The following is a 12964-nucleotide window of genomic DNA, read 5'->3' on the forward strand; positions in this document are numbered from 1 at the left end:
GCTTACCCAAGCCTACTAAAGAAAAGCTTTATCTAGTTGATTTTGGATGCATGCAGGTTAATAAAACCAGAGCATTCGCTCTATGGTAACAGGCTTTTTGATTAGTTTCTTTTTATCTAAGTCTGGATTTCCTTTTTTCTTAAGAGACAGGGTCTTACTGTGTCGCCCAGGCTAGATTTGAACTGCTGGGCTCAAGCAACTCTCCCACCTCGCCCTCCCAAAGAGTTGCAAGTCCAGTCAGGTGCCAGCACTCCCAGCATGGATTTGTATTTATTTGACCACAGGGTCATCTGATACCCACAGGCCAGGGTGTCAGATAAATTCCCTTGTTCAGGCACTGTCTAGATGTGATGACATATACCATGATGGTCGTGCTGCCCATCACTGAGGTGGCAGGTGACTTGCTGGGTGGGGACTATAATTACCAACTGTGGGAGGCAGCAGCCGGCCTGGCACATGCGCGAGGGCGAGCACCTGTACAAGGACGTGTTCTATTTGAGAACTACCATGTTGCCCACCCAGCCTCCCTGCCTCCTCCCTCCCTGCCACAAATTCACAATGGAGCAAGCACCCTCATGATGGCCAGCTCCTTCCACTATCACCTAGATGCCCTCCCAGGCTCCTACTGCCCTTCCCTGCCCAGTCTCTCCTGTGGTCAGTGCCAGCATGTAGATCGGTGGCTTAAACCTGCACTGTTGCAGGGGTGCCTGGGATCTGTGCCAAGAGAGCTTGATTCCTGGAGGCTGCCACAGTGTGGGTCCCTCTGTCCTCAGTCCTGCCACTACCCACCAATCATCACCGATGCAATGGCATTCGGCCCTGCCTGGGGTGACAGAGCCTCCCTGTACCACTTTCCCACCTCTCTACCCTCCTGACCCTCTCTCTAGAAGGGCATCTGCTGTGCCCCCTCCTCCTCCAGGGCCCCTCCCAGTCTTTCAGTCTATCGCCATAATATGGCTGATGCTCTGCGGATTTTCAAGCCCCTCAGCAGCGGCTGCTGCAGGAAATAGGGGGTGCAGCTCTTTGCTCTCTGTCTAGCACTTACCGTCTGACCACAAAAGCCCCTGTTCCAAGGACATGGGAGGAGGACAAGGCCATCCTTAGTGACATTCAGGATGCTGGGCCATGGTGTGGTTCTTTTTTCATTTCAGTTTTGGGAGGTCATCAGCGATGAGCATGGGATCGACCCCACAGGCAGTTACCATGGAGACAGTGACTTGCAGCTGGAGAGAATCAACGTGTACTACAATGAGGCTGCTGGTGAGTAGCGGGATGTGTTAGCAAGAAGATTCCTTCTTCCTAACAGGAATCCTTGCTTCCCATGCTGTGGGAGATGAACCGTCCTAGGAACATGCACGTGAAAAAAGCATGCTTCTTGCATATTCATTTCAAATGCCAACTGCTGGAAAAACACACGTAATGGTTCCCTAAGACTCCTGCCTGTTCACCACAGCTAAGCACACTCAAGACCTCCTTTTTCTTAAAAGCAGAGAACCTCCTGTTCTCCTTTTGTCTCAGATGCCGGAGCTGTCTTTAATGAATGTTGCTGTGAGTTCCCCCCAAGGACAGGTCTGAGTCAGTTCTCGTTCCCTGCAGGTAACAAATATGTACCTCGGGCCATCCTGGTGGATCTGGAGCCTGGCACCATGGATTCCGTCAGGTCTGGACCCTTTGGCCAGATCTTCAGGCCAGACAACTTCGTGTTCGGTATGTAGTCACCATCAGTGGGAACTGGCCAAATGCCACACCTTCTTCCTCACAGCCCTGCAAAGCACAGTTCTTAGTGTTCACTGCCAAGGTGACACTGTGTCCACGGGCAGCCCTGAGTCCTGGCCTAGTTCCACCCAGTCCACGGGTGGTCATGGCTCAGAGATCCACACCAGCCTGCAGAGGGCTGCTGCAGCCCTCCCATTACAGAGCAGCCTCAGACTGGAAGAAAGAGCAAGGAAAAGCTTCAAGCCAGGTTTCATAGGCTACAGGCAACTTCAAAGGACTTCAAAGAGCCAGGGGCCAAAAGTACAGGTTATGACCACAACTTAGACAGACGCTGAGGCCACCTTCTCTCCTGGTCACTCTGCCTTCACCATGCCTGTTTAATTGTCCTTGAATATAAAGAGAATGCCTGTTTAAAATGTGTGTATTTCAGCCGGCACAGTGGCTCACACCTATAATCCCAACACTTTGAGAGGCCAAGACGGGTGGATCATGAGGTCAGGAGATCAAGACAATCCTGGCTAACACAGTAAGACTCCATCTCTACTAAAAGTACAAAAAATTAGCTGGGCATGGTGGCACCTGCCTGTAGTCCCAGCTACTCGGGAGGCTGAGGCAGGAGAATCGTTTGAATGTGGGAGGCAGAGGTCGCAGTGAGCTGAGATCATACCAGTCTGGGGGACAGAACGAGACTCTGTCTCAAAAAATAAAATAAAATAAATAAAATAAAACGTATGTATTTCAAAACCAATTAAGTTTTCTAATTCTATCCTCTTCCTCAATTAATAGCCTCAGATGAGCTAAACTTGCTTCTTACTTTATTATGATCCCCAATGTTTTTGAGGGTCACTGACATAGACGATTATTTCTGGCCAGGTGTGGTGGCTCAGGCCTGTAATCCCAGCACTTCGGGAGGCCAAGATGGGCGGATCACCTGAGATCAGAAGTGAGGGACCAGCCTGGCCAACTAACAATATAAAAATTAGCTAGGTGTGGTGGCAGGTGCCTGTAATCCCAGCTACTAGGGAGATTAAGGCAGGAGAATCACCTGAACCTGGGAGGTGGAGGTTGCAGTGAGCCAAGATTGTGCCGCTGCACTCCAGCCTCAGCGACAGAGCAGGACTCCATCTCAAAAAAAAAAAAAAGAAAAATATTTCTTCAGGTAATAGAAGAGTATTCAAAAGAGAAGAATCTGCCAGTGTAAGATCAGTCCTACACTCTCCTCCCTAGTCAAAATGACAGATTTTGAAATTCCTTATGTCTGAGTGTCTAATGGTCACTTTCCCTCTGGCAGGCCAGAGCGGAGCCGGGAATAACTGGGCCAAGGGCCACTACACAGAGGGAGCTGAGCTGGTCGACTCCGTCCTGGACGTGGTGAGGAAGGAGTCAGAGAGCTGTGACTGTCTCCAGGGCTTCCAGCTGACCCACTCTCTGGGGGGCGGCACGGGGTCCCGGATGGGCACCCTGCTCATCAGCAAGATCCAGGAGGAGTACCCAGACTGCATCATGAACACCTTCAGCGTCATGTCCTCACCCAAGGTGTCAGACACGGTGGTGGAGCCCTACAACGCCACCCTCTCCGTCCACCAGCTGGTGGAAAACACAGATGAAACCTACTCCATTGATAATGAGGCCCTGTATGACATCTGCTTCCGCACCCTGAAGCTGACCACCCCCACTTACAGGCACCTCAGCCACCATGAGTGGGGTCACCACCTGCCTGCGCTTCCCTGGCCAGCTGAACGCAGACCTGCGCAAGCTGGCGGTGAACATGGTGCCCTTCTCGCGCCTGTACTTCTTCATGCCGGGCTTCGCGCCCCTGACCAGCCAAGGCAGCCAGAAGTACCGTGTGCTCATGGTGCCCGAGCTCACCCAGCAGAAGACATGCCCTTACCTAGGCCCTTGCCTGTAGCATCCATACACTAAAATGACATGCCCATGCCCTTAGCCTTTGCCTATAGCATCCACACACTAAGATGACACACCTATGCCCTCAGCCTTTGCCTATAGCATCCACACACTAAGATGACACGCCCATGCCCTAGGCCTTTGCCTATAGCATCCATACACTAAGATAACATCCCATGCCCTCAGTTTTTGCCTATAGCATCTATACACTAGATGACACGTCCATGGCCTAGGCCTTTGCCTATAGCATCCATACCCTAGATGACACGTCCATGGCCTAGGCCTTTGCCTATAGCATCCATACCCTAGATGATACGTCCATGGCCTAGGCCTTTGCCTATAGCATCCATACACTAAGATGACACGCCCATGCCCTCAGCCTTTGCCTATAGCAAAGACTGACACGAAGATGACATGCCCACGCCCTCGGCCTTTGCCTATAGCATCCATACACTAAGAGGAGAGGGGTGGGGAAAGTGAAATGTTTTTCAGCAGCTGCACAGAGAACCAGGATAGTTTCCTGTGAGTCACCAGTGTGATGAGCCTCTCCATTGGTGATGTAATCAGACCTGCATCGTCCCAGCTTTCAAACAAGATCAACTAAATGAAGGAGAGCATCTTTGTCCTTTGCATTCAGTTCTGCATCCAGTGTCTCTCTAGATTACAAAGGATTTAAAATATTGCTTCATGGTGGGTCCAGAGAGGAACTGGAAATGCTTAGCTAGTGAAGAGAGAACTGCTCCAGCATGAAAATGACAGGAATCTAATGGCAGCCGCAGAAGACAGATGTGTCAGCTAAGGGGACACAGTAGGACCAGTGGCTGAAGGCCACCGTCAGTAGATACAAGGACTTTCCTATCAAACGTCTTTGTAGCAGACACTGTTGGACCCACCATGTGCCTTTGGCCCTTGTTTTTCTCAGACCTGCTGATGGCCTCTTACTGAAAAAAACTGTGACCCACACCAGGGCTCATTTGTGCAGCAAGGGAAGCCCCTTTGGAAGGAGGTGCCATTCACTGACAGACTGGAGGCTAAATCGCCCAGCTCCCCTCGGAGTGAAGCTCTGCCTTGTCTCTGGCAGATGCCCCTGGGCTGAGCCCTTGCCACCTGCAGCAGTAACCTGTTCTGAGGCAGCCACTTGGCTTCCTTCCCTTTCGTGGCTCTGTTCCCTACAGCCCTTCCAGTGCTTCCCAGGACAGACACTGCCCTCATTAACTTCCACTCAGATCCTCGCCTCAGGGTGCTTTGGAGCACCGGCCCTAAGTCACTCATCAAAGAAGAAATCATGTACTAGTCTGCTATTGTAACAGGTTATCACAAAGTCAGCAGCTTAAAAACCCATGATCATCTTACAGTTTCTGCTGGTGGAAAGTGTGGCAGGGCTGAGGACTGCACTGTCATCGGGAGCCTGGGGGCCTCTCCCATGCTCACCCACGTGCTCGCCCACGGTATAGGTCCTCATGGTCACAGACCAAGGGCCTGTTTTCTTTCTTTTCTTTTTTTTTGAGATGGAGTTTCTCTCTTGTTGCCCAGGCTGGAGTGCAATGGTGTAATCTTGGCTCACTTCAACCTCCACCTTCTGGGTTCAGCCTCCTGAGTAGCTGGAATTATAGGCTTGTGCCACTGTGCCTGACTAATTTTGTATTTTTAGTAGAGACGGGGGTTTCTCCATGTTGGTCAGGCTGGTCTCGAACTCCCAAACTCAGGTGATCCACCTGTCTCAGCCTTCTAAAGTGCTGGGATTACAGGCATGAGCCACCATGCCTGGCGAAGGTTCCTGTTTGCTTGCTGGCCTTTGACAAGAGGCTACTTCCTGCTCCTGGGGGCTACCTTCTGTTCCCTGCCACATGGCCTTCTCCATACCAGGAGAGCTGATCCTTCAAGGTCATCAGGAGAGAGTCTCTACTGCTTCCAAACTCTAATATCCTCTTCTGTTAATGGGTGGAGAAATCCTCTGCTTCAAAAGGTTTCATGTGATTAGGGGAGGCCAATGAGATCATCTATCTTAAGGTCAACTAACTTGGAAATTTAACTGCATCTGCAAAATCCTGTCACAGCAGTACCTAGATTTATGCTTGATTTAACTGAGAAAAGGTGAGTGTTGTAAAACAAAAATAAAATTATAAGGCCCCCCAACCATCTGAATGTAACTCTCCTCGCAGCCAAGGGCATTCCAAAGTTAACCTGAAAAAGTCATTCAGGCCATGACGGGAAATGGGAGCTGGACATGCCTCAGCATTCCCTCCTCCCTTTTGGAATTACTGATAGAAAAGACTCTTAAAGTCTCATGAGAAACATTTATAATCTATTCTCTTTGAAACTTGCTACCTGAAGGCTTCATCTACATGATAAAGCCTTGGTCTCCACAACCCCTTATATAACCTAGACATTTCCTTTCTACTGATAACTCTTTCAACCAGTTGCCAATCAGAAAATCTTTGAATCTACCTCTGCTTTGGAGGCCCCCCTTCCTCCAGTTGTCCTTCCCTTCCAGACCAAACCAATGTATTTCTTTTGAGATGGAGTCTCACTCTGTCACCCAGGCTAGAGTGCAGTGTCATGATCTCAGCTCACTGCAACCTCTGTCTCCTGGGATCAAGCAATTCCTGCCTCAGCCTCCTGATTAGCTGGGATTATAGATGCATACCACCATGCTCAGCTAATTTTTTTGTATTTTTAGTAGAGAGGGGGTTTCACCATGTTGGTCAGGCTGGTCTCAAATTCCTGACCTTGTGATCCACCTGCCTCAGCCTCCCAAAGTGCTGGGATTACAGGTGTGAGCCACCGCACCTGGCCACCAATGTATATCTTATATGTATTGATTGATGCCTTGTGTGTCCCTAAAATGTATTAAAGCAAACTGCACCCTGACCACCTTGGGCGCATGTTCTCAAAACCTCCTGAGGACAGTATCATGGCCATTAGTCACTCGTATTTGGCTCAGAAGAAACCTCTTCAAATATTTTACAGAGTTTGACTCTTTTTGCCAATAGGGTTTTTACCATGAGCCAGGTGAGTTTTGGGCCATCTTAGAGTCCTGCCTACCTCAGAGTGGAAACAGCATAGCCCCTGGAACAAGATGAACCTATGTTCCTAAGTGGAGTGATTTTTGTACTTTCTAGTTGTATGGCCTTGGGCAAGGATTTTAATCTCTCTGAGCCATAACTTCTTTGTCCAAAAAACGGTGATCATGGTAGCCACTTCAGAAGGCTATTATGAGGATTAAATGAAATGCACATGTAAATTACTTGTCACATATGTGTGCAATAACCACTTCTAGAGGAGCACCTTGTCAAGGGAGGTGTTGAAGGACAGGCTATAAACCTTCCTGTCAGAGATTCTGCAAAGAGAAACTTGGAATATCTTTAAATTTTTAAATATACAACTTTTAGGTTCTTTACAACCAGGAAATGCCTGTGGCTCCATGCAAGCATTCTTGGAAGAGCTTTTCATCAGAAAGAAGGCCTCCATTGATTGGTATTAAATTATTTCCTTGAGGCTATGTGCAGTGGCTCACACCTGTAATCCCAGCACTTTGGGAGACTGAGGCAGGAGGATCACTTGAGTTCAGGAGTTTGAGACCAGCCTGGGCAACATAGTGAGATTCCATCTCTACAAAAACTAAAAATGAAAATATGGGCCAGGTGTGGTGTCTTGCATCTATAATCCCAGGTACTTGGGAGCCTGAGGCAGGAGGATTACTTGAGCCCAGGAGTTCAAAGTTGCAGTAATCCATGATCATGCCACCACACTCCTTCCTGGATAATAGAGCAGGGCACTGTCTTTAAAAAAAAAATTATGTCCAGAAAAAATAAAATAAAATAAAATTATGTCCTTAGAGTGCAGAATTTAAGGGAGTGGAACCTGTTTGCCCAAAATGGTGGGAGGATAGTGAGAGGTATAAAAGAACTCTAAGTCAAAGAAAATGACCAAGGTGAGTCTCACTCATTTTAGAGGTTTGTTTTGCCAAGATTGAAGACACACTCAGTGGGTAAAAAACCATGGCGACATCTGTGATCTGCGCTTTTTCCAAAAAGAGTTTGGAGACTTCAATATTTAAAGGGGAAAGAGTGGCAGGGGGCAAAAAAGGAAAGAAAAATTGGAGAAGGTAGATAAAAGGAGAGCAGTTGCATTCTTTTGAGACTCTGATCAGCTTTCACTGAATGCACAGTTTACATGTGAAAGGAGGAGGTAGAAGGCCAGTCAGTTATGCATTTGTCTCAGTGAAGCTGCAGTTTTACATTAGATTAAGTAATCAGAGGGTACAGAAAACAGTCAAACATGCATTTGTCTCCAGTGAGTGGAGGATCTTCATAGGTAGCATTGCCTGCTACCTATGAAGATAAGCTGTGAATTTGCATTGTTAGGGTGAAATTCAACAGAACTGTTTTAGGCTAAAGATCTAGGGCCCTGCAAGGAATTTCCTCGTGGGCAAATTGTGTGGTAGCCCGCCCCCCTTGCCACCCCCCCCCCCCCAGGAGGTTTGTGGCCTTCTATCTTTGTAGCTGTCTACTTAGGAACAAAAGGAAGGCAGTCTTTGCATGACTCAGTTCCCAAGCTGGACTTTTCCCTTTGACTTAATGAGTTTGGGGCCCTGAGATTGTTATTTTCCTTTCACTGAACGAAAAGGAGTTGTAACCACCCTTACAATGTCACTGAGGACTAGCTCTGGATCAGTAAGCTAAATTTGCAACTGCAGGTAGCTACAATGGAAATTTCTGTCTGAGGCTGGCCTCAGAGTAGCAGCAACCTAGGTTTTCCTGATTCAGCCCTGAAGGGCAGAGGTCTCCTTTTAACCCACCTCTGACATATACATCCTAGCTTCTTTGTGTAGCTTCCCCATCAAGGCCTTTCAGCCAGATCTGACATTGTGCCACAGATTCTGAGCCTAGTGTTTTTTGAGACGGAGTTTATTGTTACCCAGACTGGAGCGCAATAGCACGATCTCGGCTCACTGCAACCTCTGCCTCCTGGGTTCAAGCAATTCTCCTGCCTCACCCTCCCGAGTAGCTGGGACTACAGGCGCGCACCACCATGCCCAGCTAATTTTTGTATTTTTAGTAGAGACGGGGTTTCACCATGTTGACCAGGATGGTCTTGATCTCTTGACCTCATGATCCACCTGCCTCAGCCTCCCAAAGTGCTGGGATTATAGGCGTGAGCCACCACCCCTGGCCTCTGAGTCTAGTGTTAATCTCTGGTCACTTTTAGTGGTTGGTTTGTTGACTCAGCCCTGGAGCTGCTCAGCCTCTGTCCTCACTCTCTTCCCATCCTCAGCCTGGGCTTTCCCCACCGTGGATGGCCTCAGCCTATGCTGTTTTCAGCTGCATTTCTCCAAGGTCAGTGTGATATTGTGAAATACATGTTCAACCTCGTTTTTTGGCATACAACTCCTAAAATCCTTAAAATCTCCAAAGTGATGTCTTTTGCTAATGAGTCAGCTGGTGGCTGGCAGTGCCTACGTAGCTTCAGGATGGGGCTGGTTACTGGAAAGACCAAGGCATGATTAGAGGGTTGGGACTTTCAGCTCCCTCCCTGGAGAGGAGAGGGCCTGAAGGTTAAGTTGATCACCAGTGGCTAATCATTTAATCAATAAGGCCTACATAATGAAGCCTCCATAAAAACCTCTAACCCAAAGGACTGGGTTTGGAGACCTTTAGGTAACTGAACATAGGGAGGCTCCTGGGGGTGGGGCATACCCTCAGAGGGCATAGAAGCTCTGCACCCCTTGCCGGCACCTCACTTCTGCACATCTTCATCTGTAACCTTGGTAATATCCTTTACAGTAAACCAGGAAATGTAAGTAAGCATTTCCCTGAGTTCTGTGAGCTGCTCTGGCCAATTAATTGAACCCAAGGAGGGGATCCTGGAATCCTGGATTTATAGTCAGTTGGTCAGAGGCACAGGTAAGACAACCTGGCACTTGCAGTTGGCATCTGAAAGTTAGGGGGGGACAGCCTGGGGAACTGAGTCCTCAACCTGTGGGATCTGACACTATCTGGGAGGGGAGGGTGTCAGATGGAATGGAAGTTGAGGACACCTAGTTGGTGTCTGCCACAGAATTGATTTCCTGCATGGTGGAGCGGGAAACACCCCTACACATTGGGTCACAGAAGTCTTCTGTGTTGGCTGCTGTGCTGTGAGAACAGAGGAAAAACAATTTGTGTTTTTTCACTCACAAAGTCAGTATTGGCCTCTCAATGGGATCCATATGGCTCATTAATTACAAAGCTATCCAACCTTAAATGGCATCTGTAAATGATGTCTGTATACAAGTATTCACGAGTTAACAAAGTTTGAATTTTGAAAGGCCGAGTACATAGAAATATCCAGTTGCCACATTGCATCTCTATCCTATCATGCACCCTAACTCTCCCCTCTTCCCCTAAACCACGAACAGCAACCAAGCTGCTCTTGGCTTGTGAGTCCGCTGTGGGCCGGCGAGGGGAATGACTGCCCACAACCTCTGACCACCTACTAGATTTCCTCCCATGGAAACTGAGCACACAAAGAGCACCTCCCCTTCCCCTTTCCACATTCCCCACTCTGTTAAATCACCCTCAGAGGTTGTTTCTCCCACATACATCTCCATCTTCCTTAATCTCCTTCTTTCTTTCAGTCATTAAAAAAAAAAATTCTGGCAGGGTACGGTGGCTCATGCCTGTAATCCCAGCACTTGGGAGGCCAAACTGGGCAGATCACTTGAGGTCAGGAGTTCGAGACTAGCCTGGCCAATATGGTGAAGCCCATCTCTACTAAAAATACAAAAATTAGCCGGGTGTGGTGGTGCTTGCCCATAGTCCCAGCTACTCGTGAGGCTGGGGCAGGACTAATCGCGCAGGAGAACCTGGGAGGTGGAGGTTGCAGTGAGCTGACATCAGGCCATTGCACTCCAGCCTGGGCATCACACCAACTCCGTCTCAAAAGAAAAACAACAACAACAACAACAACAAAACTACTCATTTCTTCATAACCAGAAAATGATACTAAAAGTGGTGATGAATGAAGCCAGCTCAACTTCTGGAGGTCCTTGGCACTCTTTTGGAGGAATGTCCCATATCATATTAAATATATATATGTATATATTCGAGACGGAGTTTCGCTGTTGTTACCCAGACTGGAGTGCAATGGCACGATCTCGGCTCACTGCAACCTCTGCCTTCTGGGTTTAAGCAATTCTCCTGCCTCAGCCTCCCGAGTAGCTGGGACTACAGGCGCGCACCACCATGCCCAGCTAATTTTTTGGTGTATTTTTAGTAGAGATGGGGTTTCACCTCGTTGACCAGGATGGTCTCAATCTCTTGACCTCGTGATCCACCTGCCTCGGCCTCCCAAAGTGCTGGGATTATAGGTGTGAGCCACCGCATATTAAATATATTTCATTTTCTATTTTAACTTTTTACATGATTTGTAATTTTTTTCTCTTTTTTAAAGTACATCTGAGCAGAATGAATTATAATTTATTGGTTGTTAAAATGGGCGCCCTGAACGAAGAGACCCTCCAAATAGGCTTTCTGCAAGCAACGTGGCTGTTTACTCACATAGGTGTAGGTGGGCTGAGGCCGAAAAGGGCGTCGGTGAAGGGCGGTGGGATAGGAGTTGTTTTTATAGGTTTGAGGTGGGCAGTGGAAAGTTACAGTTTAGGGCTGTTTTCTGCAAGCTGGGAGGGAGTTGTAGGGTGTGGCTCACGAGGTTGACCAAGGTCAGTTACAAACTCCAACAGCCTTATCAATTAGGGCAGGAATAAGGAACAATAGAGAAGGTCTCAAAGTTAACTAGGTGCCTCGGGGTTGATCATTTCTTCCTCTTTTCATGGTCTTCCAGTGTCTGTGCAAGTCACAGAGGTTAACATGGCTCCATTGGCACCATCAGTCAGCCTAAAAGACCTTAATATGTTATGATATAAAAGTTGAGTTGTATTTGACTAATTGACTTGATATATTCTATAGACATTTACATAAACATTCATTTTACTATTGCAATTTTTTTCTTATTTTGGAGTCCTCACTCCCCCTATAACCCCATGCCCCAACCCTGATCTCAAACATTTCTTAGGTCTAGAAAACTAATTAGTACTGTGCTTGTGGTGCCTAATGGTAAAACGGATTAGTTTTGGTTCCAGCAAACATCAGGTGGTGGAAGTAAGAAATGTTCCTTCTAATTGAGAAGAGACACAGAATAGATACACCAGCAGCTCTACATTAGTAGCCAGCCATTGGAGGCGTTTCATTAACGCTAGCAACAAAATGTGGTGGCAACAAAAAGTAAATTTAACAGAAGTAGCCCACGCCCTATTAAAATGTTGCGTGCGCGTATTGTTATTTTTGTACTACACAGCTGTTAGGCATAGATAATAGCTGACTGTAAACAAGCGGCAGCTTTTCTAAGTAGTCAAATGGAGTATTTCTGGGAGTTGGTTGGGAAATAAAGGAGGGAACAGTAAGAATAAGGAAGAATTTGGGGTTTCTCAAATCCCTGGCTGCACAGGTAGGAAAGGCCCCAGGAGTTTTCCTATAACTTTAATGCCCTAAGACCAATAAACACTTTTAAAAAATGTGCCTCAGTGGGGCGCAGTGGCTCACACCTGTAATCTCAGTACTTTGGTAGGCGCAGTTGGGTAGATCATGAGGTCAGGAGTTTGACACCAGCCTGGCCAAGGTGGTGAAACCCCGTCTCTACTAAAAATACAAAAAAAAAATTAGCTTGGCCTGGTGGGAGGCACCTGTACTCCCAGCTACTCAGGAAGCTGAGGCAAGAGAATCGCCTGAACCCTGGGGGTGGGGGGTGGGGGGGTGGAGGTTGCAGAGATCGCGCCGCTGGACTCCAGCCTGGGCGACAGAGCGAGATTCTGAGTTAAAAAGAAAAAATAAAAATACCTCAGCCGGGCGCGCTGGCTCACACCTATAATCTTAGCACTTTCGGAAGCCAAGGCGGGAGGATCACCTGCGGTCAGGAGTTCGAGACCAGCCTGGCCAACATGGTGAAACATGGCTAAATACAAAAATTAGCCAGGCGCGGTGGCACGTGCCTGTAGTCCTACGTACCAGTGAGGCTGAGGAAGGAGAATCGCCTGAACCCAGAAGGAGGAGGCTGAGTTAGCCCAAATCGCGCCACTGCACTCCAGCCTGAGCGACAGGGCAAGACTTTATCTCAAAGAAAAAAAAAGTACCTTAATATTCACTTATAAAAAATAAAAGGCATAGCCTATTTTGAGCGCATTTCCCACCTAGTATTTCATGAATTTGTGGGGTTGGTTGTAGCTCCCGCTGCAAAGGCCATTTTTGAGACAGAGGCTCAGGCCGCGCCGACCCGGGAGGGCAGGGAGGGGCGGTGGCGGCCTCGG

The 12964-nt window shown here is 48.0% G+C and overlaps 1 pseudogene across 1 annotated transcript; it reads left to right on the plus strand.

The window, feature by feature from the left end:
• The first annotated feature begins 841 nt into the window (after nt 1–841).
• LOC100395334 (tubulin beta-2A chain-like) lies at nt 842–3640 on the plus strand (annotated as a pseudogene). Its single transcript, XR_013533806.1, has 3 exons — nt 842–1260; nt 1597–1707; nt 3008–3640. The product of XR_013533806.1 is annotated as a tubulin beta-2A chain-like (transcript).
• Nucleotides 3641–12964: the final 9324 nt, after the last annotated feature.

This window comes from Callithrix jacchus, chromosome 4, assembly GCF_049354715.1.
Source record: "Callithrix jacchus isolate 240 chromosome 4, calJac240_pri, whole genome shotgun sequence".
Classification (NCBI taxonomy): Eukaryota; Metazoa; Chordata; class Mammalia; order Primates; family Cebidae; genus Callithrix; species Callithrix jacchus.